This window comes from Candoia aspera, chromosome 4 (assembly GCF_035149785.1).
Source record: "Candoia aspera isolate rCanAsp1 chromosome 4, rCanAsp1.hap2, whole genome shotgun sequence".
NCBI lineage: Eukaryota > Metazoa > Chordata > Lepidosauria > Squamata > Boidae > Candoia > Candoia aspera.
The window spans coordinates 90,928,569-90,940,665 of record NC_086156.1 but is presented as its reverse complement, the minus strand read 5'-3'; positions in this window follow the sequence as shown (position 1 = coordinate 90,940,665).

Here is a 12,097-nt window from a genome sequence, read left to right as displayed (position 1 = left end):
TCTTCAACCAGCAGAAGGACATGAGTGATGGTTCTCCACCCCTTTCTCTATTAGTCTATTAAGAAAAATATAAATTTGTAGTAATAAATCTGTAGTTATTTTATTACTTGCATATAGAATGTATAACTGTACAGGTGCACATGCAGTATAACACAGGAGCAGATACAAAACTGTCTGAAAACAACAGTAGCTCTTAAATTCATTGGGAAGGAATCACTCAATCCAGTTGTTGTCTCTGAGATAGATGTTTTCTGCAGTCTTATCCAACAGCTGGAAAACCTCCTTAAAAGGGCAGTATGGTTGAAAAGGACAGTACATATGCTCATCCTTCAAAATATGTCAGTCCAAGAAAGAGACCCTTTGTCGTTGTAGAGTATAGTAACAGATTCTTGAAAGCCTAACAGCATTCCCCCACTGAAACAGGGTTAAAACAATAATTCCCAGGATCAATACTCCCTGAGGAACTGGATCCCAATCCTTTTTTGTTTTATTAAAGCTTTGCTAATTTTTTCAACCTATACATAGAAACTAAAAAGAATGGAACAAAGAATACTACAAGAAAAAAGAAAACTAAAAAGGTGCAATCAATACTCCCTAAGGAATGGGATCCCTATCCTGACCAAAGGAATAATCTGTTCCTTAAAAGGGATGCCTCATGAATACTGTATTATAGACCACTTGCTATATAGGTACATGTTTATGGAATCAATATGATTTAAATGGGACATATATACAAGAGGCAAGATCAAACATTGCAAGTGGAAAGCAAACCATCCATTAAGATTGAATGGACTTGTTATGGTCTCTGATTAGACAGCCAGTTTGGTGTAGTGGTGAAGGTTCTGGGCTCGAAACCAGGGGACTGTGAGTTCGAGGCTTGCCTTAGGCAGGAAAGCTAGCTGGGCGACTTTGGGACAGTCACACTCTGTCAGTGCAATGCACCTCACAGGGTTGTTGTGGGGAAAGTATTTGGCTTGTTTGCCATCTTGAGTTACATATGAAAAATGTGAGATAAAAATCTAATAATAATACAGAGTAAATGTCACTGCGCATATCTGTGAAATTAGTAGTAGGCATTTAGAACAGACAAGGAATAAAACACAACCAACTTCATACATATACTTTCAGGAATTAAGATTGCTGCTGAATTTAGCAAATAATACAAATAATACTTCTTTTTTCCTACCAAACCAAATACTTTTATTGATCCATTTTCAGACAGACAGACATAAACTAATATTAGAAAATAAATAAATACATGATTTACCATACACAAAAACAAAAGGAAAAACATATTAACAGGAAAATATCTAAAAAGAACAAACGATTAAAAAAACCATAACTTTGTAAATGTTTTAAAAAGAAAATCTTAGCTTCTAATGTTGACGAAGCCTGTTCCAAAATATTTACCAAAGGAAAAATACGAAGAGCTGGACAGCAACAGCAGAGTGAGCTACTCTGTTATGTTCATGACTCAAAGCTTCTGGAATGAATATTGTGTCTGTGATGGGACATAGCAGCCTGGACCAGACAGGTTGCTGAATGGATCCAGCCAGGCTTTTTAGGTGTTTAGAAAGGTTTCAGTTTGGCTATGGCTGTTGGCTCCTAGCAAACAATATCTGGCAACCTCTTCTTTTAGCTGTTTTATCTTGAATTATTTTAATTGAATGGAGAGCCTGTTTGGTATACTGGTTAAATCATCAGGCCAGAAACCAGGAGACCAGCAGTTCTAGTCCCACCTTAGGCATAAAGCCAGCTTGGAGACCTTCAGCCAGTCATTCTCCCTCAACACCAAAAGGAGGCAATGACAAACCACTTTTGAAAAACCTTGCCAGGAAATTGTAGGGACTTCTGTAGGCAGTCTCACAGAATCAGATATGATTGAACAGATTTTTTTTAAAAATGAGTAGGGTTAGGGTTATTTTTAGCATCATTTTATAGTGGTTTGTTTGTGTGTGTGTGTGAGTGAGAGAGAGAGAGAGACAGAGAGCAGAGTTGGTGAAAAACCATTTGCATTGAGAAGTGCTACTTTCATTCCTTGTTGTGTGGTACAGCCCAGCCTAACTCCTTCAAAGGGAAGGGAAGGGGAGGGAAGGGGAGGGAAGGGAAGGGAAGGGAAGGGAAGGGCCCCTCAGATACATTGATCTGGCACCTTGTTGAGGATTCCAGTTGTAAACTAATCGTTCATTTTATTTATTTTTGTTTATTTATTTTCTATCCTACCTTTATTATTTTTGTAAGTAACTCAAGGCAGCGGACATATCAAATACTCCTTCCTCCTCCTATTTTCTCCACAACAAAAACTCTGTGAGGTGAGTTGGGCTGAGAGAGAGGGACCTGCCCCAGGTCACCCAGCTGGGTTTCATGCCTAAGGAGAGACTAGAAGTTCCAGTCTCCTGTTTTCTAGCCCGTTGCCTTGTTACTAAGGTTATTTATTTACTAAGGCCTTTTATTCTGGGCTATTCAAAAGACATGAATAAATGTATTCAAAATGGCAAAATGGCAAATGAAATATCAAATGCATTTTATTCAAAATGAATAAAAGTAATGAAAATTTGTATAATTCAACTAGTATTTTGACTTTTACACACATTGACTCATGTTCTAAATTAATAGAAATAAAAAGACCCTTGAACCTATCTCAATGAAATGGCAATTAAATAGAGGGGGGAAGTGGGTGGCCAACTGAATTAATAAATAAATAGTCCTGGTTAGTGCAGCATATATTAAATAGATAAATCAATATGATATGATCTGTTTCAGAAAGAAAATGGTCACTTAAAGAAAGTCTTCAGCTTCTTAGATAAGCTTCTTTTTAAATGCAGTGTGTCAGTGGATTTCTGTGGAAGACGTAGTGAGCTAAACATGTCTCCAGGACAGCGGAGATGATGTCTGGGGCAGACACCAAAGACCCAGTAAGTAGATTGGTTCTTCGGAACCTATCTGGGCAAGGAGAGAATGGGAGATTGCCCACATCTGCCTCAGATGTGCTCTGGACAGCAGTCTCCTGCGGGTTTGAGTGCCAGGAGACAATGGGATCAGTGGTCAAGCTCATAGCAGAGCTTTTTAAAGGACACTTAGTTTCTAACCTCACTTTCTAATCACTTTCAGAAATTGCATATCTAACCACCTTAAAGCTATTACACATCTTCGGAATGCCACGTTTGAAAAGTCATTGGGTGAGTCTATCTTCATTTCTCAACAAAATAAAAAATTAAGTATAAGGACTTAAATAATTTGAAATAAACTTCAAAAAGCTAAACAAGATTTTTTATTAAGAATGTTATAAACAAAATAAGGGTCCAGACATATTTGGAACATTGAAACTTTTACTATAAGATTTTGGAACGATGTAAAATAAACAGACTTTTGTGGGAACCAAAATTATATCATCTACTGTATGTCACAATAGAGAATAAGACTTTATGACTTAAATTGGACCACAGGGTAACTAAAGATTCAAAGCAAAAAACAAAAACAGGAACTTATTTTTTGTGGACATGACACAGCCTTTCATCCCCAACTGACTGTGGAGAGAGTCTCAGTTGATCTTTAGCTGTTCCCATTTCAAGGAAATGCGAACAACTGTCCTATTTGTTTGGATTATTCCATAAAAGGGGAAATCATGTTTAACATCTCCCTGTCCAGAAGAGGAGAGTTGTGCTTCTACTGGAGTTTTAGAGAATCTTTCTTCCAGATGGGACAAGCACAGAGCTTGGAAGTACAGACTGCTGAACACCCTCCTCATGATGCACTAGTAAGATGAGCCAAGTATCTTTAAAAAAAAAAAAAAAATACCCCAATTTTAAGATAAAAAGATAAAAACTAACAAAAAGAATGAAAAAAAAATAGTGTAAGAATATAAAATAGAAAAAAGAACAAAATCAAAAGTGCAGAAAAAGGGGAAAAAAGAAAACATACAGAAAAAAAGAATGACTTCTGACTTTCTTTACTACAGATATAAGTGTACATTTACATTAAACTCTTGCTCTAAGTTTATAATATAGCTTTCATTCTATTGTCCATTATTAATTCTAATAATCAAATCCAGATAATCTGATTTTGTTTTTTTTAGGTTTGATGCAAAAAGTCCAAAAGGGGTTTCCAAGTAATATTAAAATCAGTCAGTGTCTTTTCTCTACACAAAGATGTCAATTTTGCCATCTCAGCCAACTCCATCAACTTCACCATCCATTCTTCCATTGTAGGTAATGTTGAATCTTTCCACCTTTGGGCATATAAAAGCCTCCTTTCTGTTGCCATATAGAAAAACAAAGTCCCATGAATTCTTCCCAACTGTTTGCCCATCAAGATCAGACAAATATTAAGGCAGTCCATCAGCTTCTCTTTGGCTCTCAAATCAGCTCCCTTGCTAAGCTCAATTCTATTGAAACTCTCCAGGATAAGTTTATTAGAGTGATATTGATAGCACCAAAATGTATTAAAAATGCTATCCTTAGGGTAGATGCCAGAGCATGGTTCCTTCTTTTGATCTTCTGGTTAAAGCTAATTATGTTGCCTATTGTAATGGTTGCCTAATCCCAAATACTCAGTCTCACAAGCTCGGGCTTAAAGATAACTGATTTATTAAAGGAATAGTATGCAAATACAGAGAAAGCTGAGAATGAGCAAAAGCGCGCCAAATACAAACTTAAAAGCATTGCCTGTGAGCAAGTTCCGCCCCCATCCCTTGTCAGTGCGCACCCCCTCCCAGGTGCTAGGAACCGTTAGATGCGCCTGGGAAAGTAACCTTGAGCAGGAGCGCAAACCCAAACATACATTCCAAGCCCTCAAAACAAGGGAGGGCAGAAGAATGGAAAAAGCCGGGATGGGCGAAGGAACATGGAAAAGAAGATGACATGTGAAACGTTACAATGTTAACAGAACATCGAAATGGGTAACATGAAATATCGCCCCCTCCCCAAAAGAATGCTATGGAGCAGGTTTGTCAGGATAGGCAGAGTGAAATTGGGCTACTAGACGAGGCGAGAGTACATCAGGAGCAGCGACCCATTCAGGATGAGGGAAATGTTTCCAACGAACGAGGTACTGCAAAGTGGAGCGCTGGCGGCGAGAGTCCAGGATGGAGGTCACCTCGAAATGTTGCTGGTTATCAATCATGAGAGGAGGTGGTGGAACAGGTTGGGGATGCCAGCGGTCCGACGGCAGGTAGGGCTTGAGTAAACTACAATGGAAAACAGGATGTAAACGTTTGAGGTTGTGAGGCAAAGCAAGTTTAAAAGTAACAGGGCTAATTTGTACCACAATTGGAAAAGGACCCACAAACTTAGGGCCAAGTTTTTTGGAAGGTTGTGGGGACTTGAGAAATTTGGTTGATAAGTAGACTTTATCCCCTACAGCAAAAGCTGGTTCAGGTGAGCGCTTTGCATCAGCATGGCGTTTGTAGGTGGCCTGGGCATGGAGGAGAGCTTGTTGAATGTTGAGCCATGAGTGTTTGAGAGAGTCAGCCCAGTCAGTGAGTGAGGCTGGTAGAGGTTGTGGATGGGGAAGTTCAGGAATAGGAATGAAGTCGCACCCAAAAACAGTTTTAAAAGGAACTTGACCAGTGCTCTGATGAACAGCATTGTTATAGGCGACTTCTGCAAAAGGGAGTAAGTTGACCCAGTCGTCTTGTTGGTAATTGACAAAAGCTCTGAGATATTGTTCTAGTGTAGAGTTAACCGCCTCTGTAGAGCCGTCCGTCTCCGGATGCCACGCGGTGGAGAGGGCTTGCTTGGTGCCTAGAAGTTTTAAAAATGCCCGCCAGAATTGTGACGTAAATTGTGTGCCTCTGTCACTCACCAAACGTGCGGGGATACCGTGGAGACGGTACACGTGGACGAGGAAGAGGCATGCCAGCTGTTGTGCGGTGGGGATAGAAGCGCATGGAATGAAATGGGCTTGCTTCAAGAAAAAATCTTTGACCACCCAAATGACGGTTTTATGTTGACTAGGGGGCAGATCAACAATAAAGTCCATGGATATGTCCTGCCAGGGGACAGATGGGGTGGCGACGGGTTGAAGGAGTCCCTGAGGTTTGCCCGTTTTGCGCTTTGTTGCTGCACAAACAGGGCACGATGTGACATAAGCTTTAAGGTCTTTAAGCAACGTTGGCCACCAGAATTGTCGGCAAACAAGGTGAAGAGTTTTTAAATAGCCAAAATGTCCAGCCAGCTTGTCATCGTGGCAGCGCTGGAGTATCGTTTTTTGCAAAGCATCGGGTACATAGAGACGATCGTTGTGCCAGGCAAGATCGTCGGTGAAAGTTAGACTGTTTCGATTAGTTTGTAACCAAGTATCTGTTTTAAGGTGGAGGAGCAACTGTTGTTGCAAATCTGATGGAATTGACAAGCGTGGCGAGTGGCTGGGAGGCGGAGCGGCTGGAGATTGCGTTTGCTGTGCTCGCGTCTGACTGCGCGTTACCGCTGCCAAACTTAATTGTTTTTTGGTCCAGACGGTTCCTTGGACCGTTGGCCCTGGGCCAGCATCTTGGGGTCGGTGGGAGAGCGCATCAGCCAAAAAGTTTTTCTTGCCTGGTATGAATTTAAGGGTGAAGTCAAAACGGCTGAAAATCTCAGCCCAGCGAAGCTGTTTGGGGCTGAGTTTGCGACTGGTGCTTAGAGCCTCCAGGTTTTTATGGTCTGTCCAGACTTCAAAAGGGTTGGAAGTGCCCTCCAATAAGTGTCGCCACCTTTCTAAAGCAGTTTTTACAGCAAAAGCCTCTTTTTCCCAAACATGCCATCTCCTCTCTGTTTCGGTGAATTTGCGCGAGAGGTAGGCATAGGGTTTTAAGGCGCCAGAGTGGTCAGATTGCAGCAAGAGTGCTCCGATGGAAAAATCAGAAGCATCCACTTGTACAACGAATGGTTTAGAGGGGTCTGGATGCTGTAATATTGGTTCTGTGGTGAAGATTTGTTTGAGCACTTCGAACGCCTGTTGACAGGTTGGAGTCCATTTAAGGAGCATTCCCGGGTTTTTTGAACGTCGCGTATCCCCCTGCGCTTTGGTTTTTAACAGTTCAGTGAGGGGGAGGGCGATTTCAGCAAAATTTTGGGCAAATGCCCGATAGAAATTGGCGAATCCAAGGAAACTTTGTAATTGTCTCCTGGTACAGGGAGGCTCCCATGCCACAATAGCTTCCACTTTTGCAGGGTCCATTTCAATGCCCTTAGCGGAAATTCTATAGCCTAGATAATCAATTTGTGACTGATGGAAGGCACATTTGGACAGTTTAGCATACAACTCTGCTTTTTTCAATTTAGTCAGCACCTGACGCACCAAGTGAATATGTTCTGACATGGTTTCAGTATAAATCAATACATCATCCAAATACACCAGTACCCCCTTAAATAGGTGGTCATGCAAGACCTCATTGATTAGTTGCATAAAAACCCCAGGTGCCCCCGACAAACCAAAGGGTAAGACTTTATATTGAAAAGCCCCGAGAGGACAGTTAAATGCTGTTTTCCACTCATCCCCTTCCCTTATGCGAATACGAAAATAGGCTTCTCTCAAATCCAGTTTGGAGAAGATTTTGCCTCTGGCCAGATGTGATAACATATCTTTGATCAGGGGCAAAAGATATTTATTTAATATTGAGACCGCATTGAGCCCGTGAAAATCGGTACAAAGCCTCAATGACCCATCCTTTTTTGGTCTGAACAGGACAGGAGCTCCTACCGGGGAGTTAGCAGGCTCAATGAAACCCCTAGCCAGGTTTTTGTCAATGAACTCCTGTAACGTAGTGAGCTCTTTGGGAGACATGGCATATATTTTTGGGTGAGGTAACTTTACATTAGGTAAGAATTCAATGGCACAGTCTGTTTTTTGGTGGGGTGGCAAGCGATCTGCTTCCTTTTCCCCAAATACCTCAGCAAGATCCTGATATTGACTGGGTAGTCCCTCAAGAGGTTGAAGCGTTTGTACAGTAGTGTACGCTACCCCTCCACCCTCCATGTCTTCTAGAAGATCTTTTTCGGGTACTTTGTAAAATCCATCCGCAAAAATCACAGTTCTATGTAGACAGTTGATGAAAGGATTTTGTTGTACAAACCAGGGCATACCTGAAATAACCAGAGGACCCCCCACTGGAGCTACAACAAATGGCATTTTTTCCCGATGGGAGCCCATCTGCAAGGCGACCAGTCCCATGGAATGAGTGACTGCTTTCCCTCCCACCATAGTTCCATCCAATTGGGTGAAGATCATAGGTCTTGGCAAAGGAAACGTGGGCAGTTCCAGAGCCGCTATGACATCAGGGTGCATAAGGGAACGGGAGCAGCCCGAGTCGAGCATGGCCCAAACTTCCACAGTTTTGGTTTTTGATCCCAGTTTAACTTTTACAGTCAGTGTAGGGAAGTTTCCACTCACCGAATCGTGGTCACGCCCGGTTTCTTCCACCTGCCCTAGGACGCCCTTCAGGGCAGGTGGTAGCCTTTTCCCGCCAGCTGTTCAAATTGCAATTCTTCTTCCTCTTCCCCGAATGGTAGTTCTGGTGGGTCCAATTCTGCGACGGCAGTTTTCAGTTTCCGCGGCAGAGCAGGCGACTTCACCGTAGGTTTCGTCTGCCATTCTTCTGGACGGCGTCTAGGGCACGAAGTGGCGCGATGCCCTTCTTTTCCACATCTCAGGCATTGACCTTTGGAAAACCGTCGTTCCCTTTCCTCTTCCCAGGCTTTTGGTTTGGGGCGGCTGGCAAGTCCAGTCGTGCACGCTCCTCTGGCAAGTCGGGATTGTCTAAGCTCTTTAGTATGGGCATAGGTCTGCAGGGCATTTTCTGTGCTGCCCGCCAACTGAATCCATCCGTATAGCGTCTTAGGGTCGTCTCTTCCTAGTGCCCAACGGAGGATTTCTGGTTCTAGCCCCTGCTTAAACATTTCAATTAAAGTTGGCTCAGACCAGTCTTCCACCTTCCCTGATAAAGCTTTAAATTCCAGCGCATAATTGGCAACTGAGAGGGACCCTTGGTAGAGTTTCCTCAGGGTGTTTTTGGCTGTCTCTTGGGCTAGAGGGTCTTCGAAATGCTGTTTAAGTGCCCACAAAAAGTCATCGAAGTCCTCTGACTCTGTTGCCTCGGTTTGGCACAGTTGCACATACCAGTCAGCTGCCCTCCCTCTCAGTTTGTTGGCAATAAAATTGATTTTGCCGTGTTCTGAACGAAAGTTCTGGCCCCAATCCTCCATATAATGCTTAGCGTTAGTGATAAAGAACGAGAGTGTAGTGGGATCCCCATCGAACTTCACTCCAAATGGTGGGAAGTTTCTTACCGGCTCAGCTGGCTGTGGCGGTTCCGCGAATGTCAGCATACGCCGAGCCCCCATGGGTGGCCGATCCCTGGGAGGTCTTGCCTCTCGCCCCCCCACCTGACGGGATGCTCGAGTCTTGCTTCTTCCCCTGGGTGGTAGGGTGCTGTGCCTGGGGTAAGCCATTTGTGACGGCTCTTCCTCCCAATCTTCCTGGGTTGGCTCTGCACCCCTGGGGAGATCCTTAAGGATTGTCACTATTAGATTCATTTTGTCCTCTATTGCTTTCATATGAGCAGGAGTGACCGGCTCTTCCAGGGGTTGGTTGGTTACCACCACCCTCGGTGACAAGGGGATTTCGGGCTCCCAGGATAGTTGTGGAGACCCCCTCCCTGTTGTCCTCTCCATTACGGTTTTGTGTTCACTCCTGAGGCTCTCCTGCATGGATATCAGCAACTCATCCAATTGGGCATCCCGCATCTCCCGACGTGCCGCTCTTTGCGCTCTCGAGGTTAGAGCTGGCCGGATCCTTGCTGACTCCTGCTCTTCCTCACTCCCTTCACTCGCGCGAAGCTGATGTTCAGTCATCGCTAGCGTTCCCTCTTATCCAATGAGTTGATGGGGCTAGCGGAAGATGGTTGAAATGATTCTCAGCTTTATGTAATGGTTGCCTAACCCCAAATACTCAGTCTCACAAGCTCGGGCTTAAAGATAACTGATTTATTAAAGGAATAGTATGCAAATACAGAGAAAGCTGAGAATGAGCAAAAGCGCGCCAAATACAAACTTAAAAGCATTGCCTGTGAGCAAGTTCCGCCCCCATCCCTCGTCAGTGCGCACCCCCTCCCAGGTGCTAGGAACCATTAGACGCGCCTGGGAAAGTAACCTTGAGCAGGAGCGCAAACCCAAACATACATTCCAAGCCCTCAAAACAAGGGAGGGCGGAGGAATGGAAAAAGCCGGGATGGGCGAAGGAACACGGAAAAGAAGATGACATGTGAAACGTTACAATGTTAACAGAACATCGAAATGGGTAACATGACACCTATAAGTTTAGCCCCACTAATATTTAGATATCATTTTAAGTCATCTTGGCTAAAAAAAACCTTAGACAAAATTAAATTGGGCTTCTCTATGGAAAGTCTGTGCTCATTAGGATATGATAATGCTAAAACTGCCCTGAAACAACAAATTGGGGATGTAGATCTACAAACAAATTTAAGTAAGGTGCTACACCCCAATATCTGCCAAATGCTTCCAGAAGGGTTGGTTCCAGCTTCTTATCTTTCATCTATCATAATTTTGAAGTTTCTTAAAGCTTTTACATTAGCCAGGCTGAACGCATTGCCCTCAGCAGTCCTTTTGGGTCATTTTAAGGGTACTCCTATGCACCTTCGACTATGTCCATGTGCAGACGGTTCAATAGAAACCATAAGCCATATGCTATTATACTGTACCCTATATAAGGACTCTAGACAGATCCTTATATATCCATTACTGAAGAAATTTCCAGGTAGGGAGCGTTCTTAATATATTTTCTACTACAGATTAAGGTTACTATGGTAACTAATCATTTTGGCTGGGTGAAGAGGTTGAATTTAATTGTCCCCTTTTCACATGTTAATGGTTGCATTGCCTAAGGGAGGAACTTGCCTGAACTTGTTTTAATTTCAGTTTCCCTTCTGTGTAGGCATGTAGAGAGTTAAGCAGCTCTCACTGAGAGCCTATAAGAATGCGGAAGCTTTTAAATATGTTTGCTTTCTGTAAATAAAATTATTTTTTATAGAAATGCCTGGTGTGTGACATTTCTGATATCTCCTGGGCCAAAGGCTTTCCTAGAAATCTGCTAAAAGGTTATGAGACCAGTAAGCAGCCCAGTAAACCCAGTTAGAAGCCCAGTAAAACCCAGAGAGAATAGAGAGATCAGCTCCACACCTCATGCACAATTTAAAAGCAGGTAGAAAAAACCTGTGAATATTTTCTTTGGAGCCGCCTGGAGATTTTCCAGCAGCTGCCAGTCTACAGGACAAAGAAGCCAGCTGAGGTGATTTGCAAAAGACGGAAGAAGCCATGGCTACCTCCCAGCCCTTAGAGATGCCTCTGGAGCACCTGTCAGAGACCAACTATTTGAATTGGGCCCTGAAGATGGAGATGTATCTTTGCAGAGAGAATCTTTAGCTGCCAATGGGTGAGCAAACCCCCCAAAATCCCAGTGCTGAATGGCTGAGACAGGATGAGCAGGATAGAGCCACCATTATCCTGGGAGTTGAGGACAATCAGCTAGTCCACGTGTGAGGTATGCAGTCTGTAAAGCAACTTTGGGACGTTTTGAGAGACATATATGTAAAGGCAACAGCAGGGAGTAAAGTTACCCGGACAAAAAAAGCTGTTCAAAGCCTACCTTGCAGAAGGAGATAGCCCTCCTGAGCACCTGCATTATATTCAGCAGCTGTTTGTTGAGTTGCAGGAGAGAGGAATGGAATTTATACCTCTCACAACATCCTATATCCTCCTGTCGTCAATGAATGAAATGTGGGACACGCTGATTAATACCCTGGAGGCTATGCCTGAAGGAGACCTCACCCCACCGTATGTTACACAGTGCTTACTTGCTGAATGGGAGAAAGAAGAGGAAAGATCCCCCCCATCTCTTCTGGAAAGTTGAAATACCAGAAAACAAGGGAAAACAAGGGAAAGGAAGCTGAGGACACAGCACCAGCCAGCCAGTGGTGCTTCACTTGTGGTTCAGCTGGATATTTGCAGAAAGACTGTGCCTTGAGACCCAAGAGTAAAAAGACAGAGAAGAAGAACACAAGGGCAAAACAGAAGAAGGCTGTTCAGACATCCCAAATTGC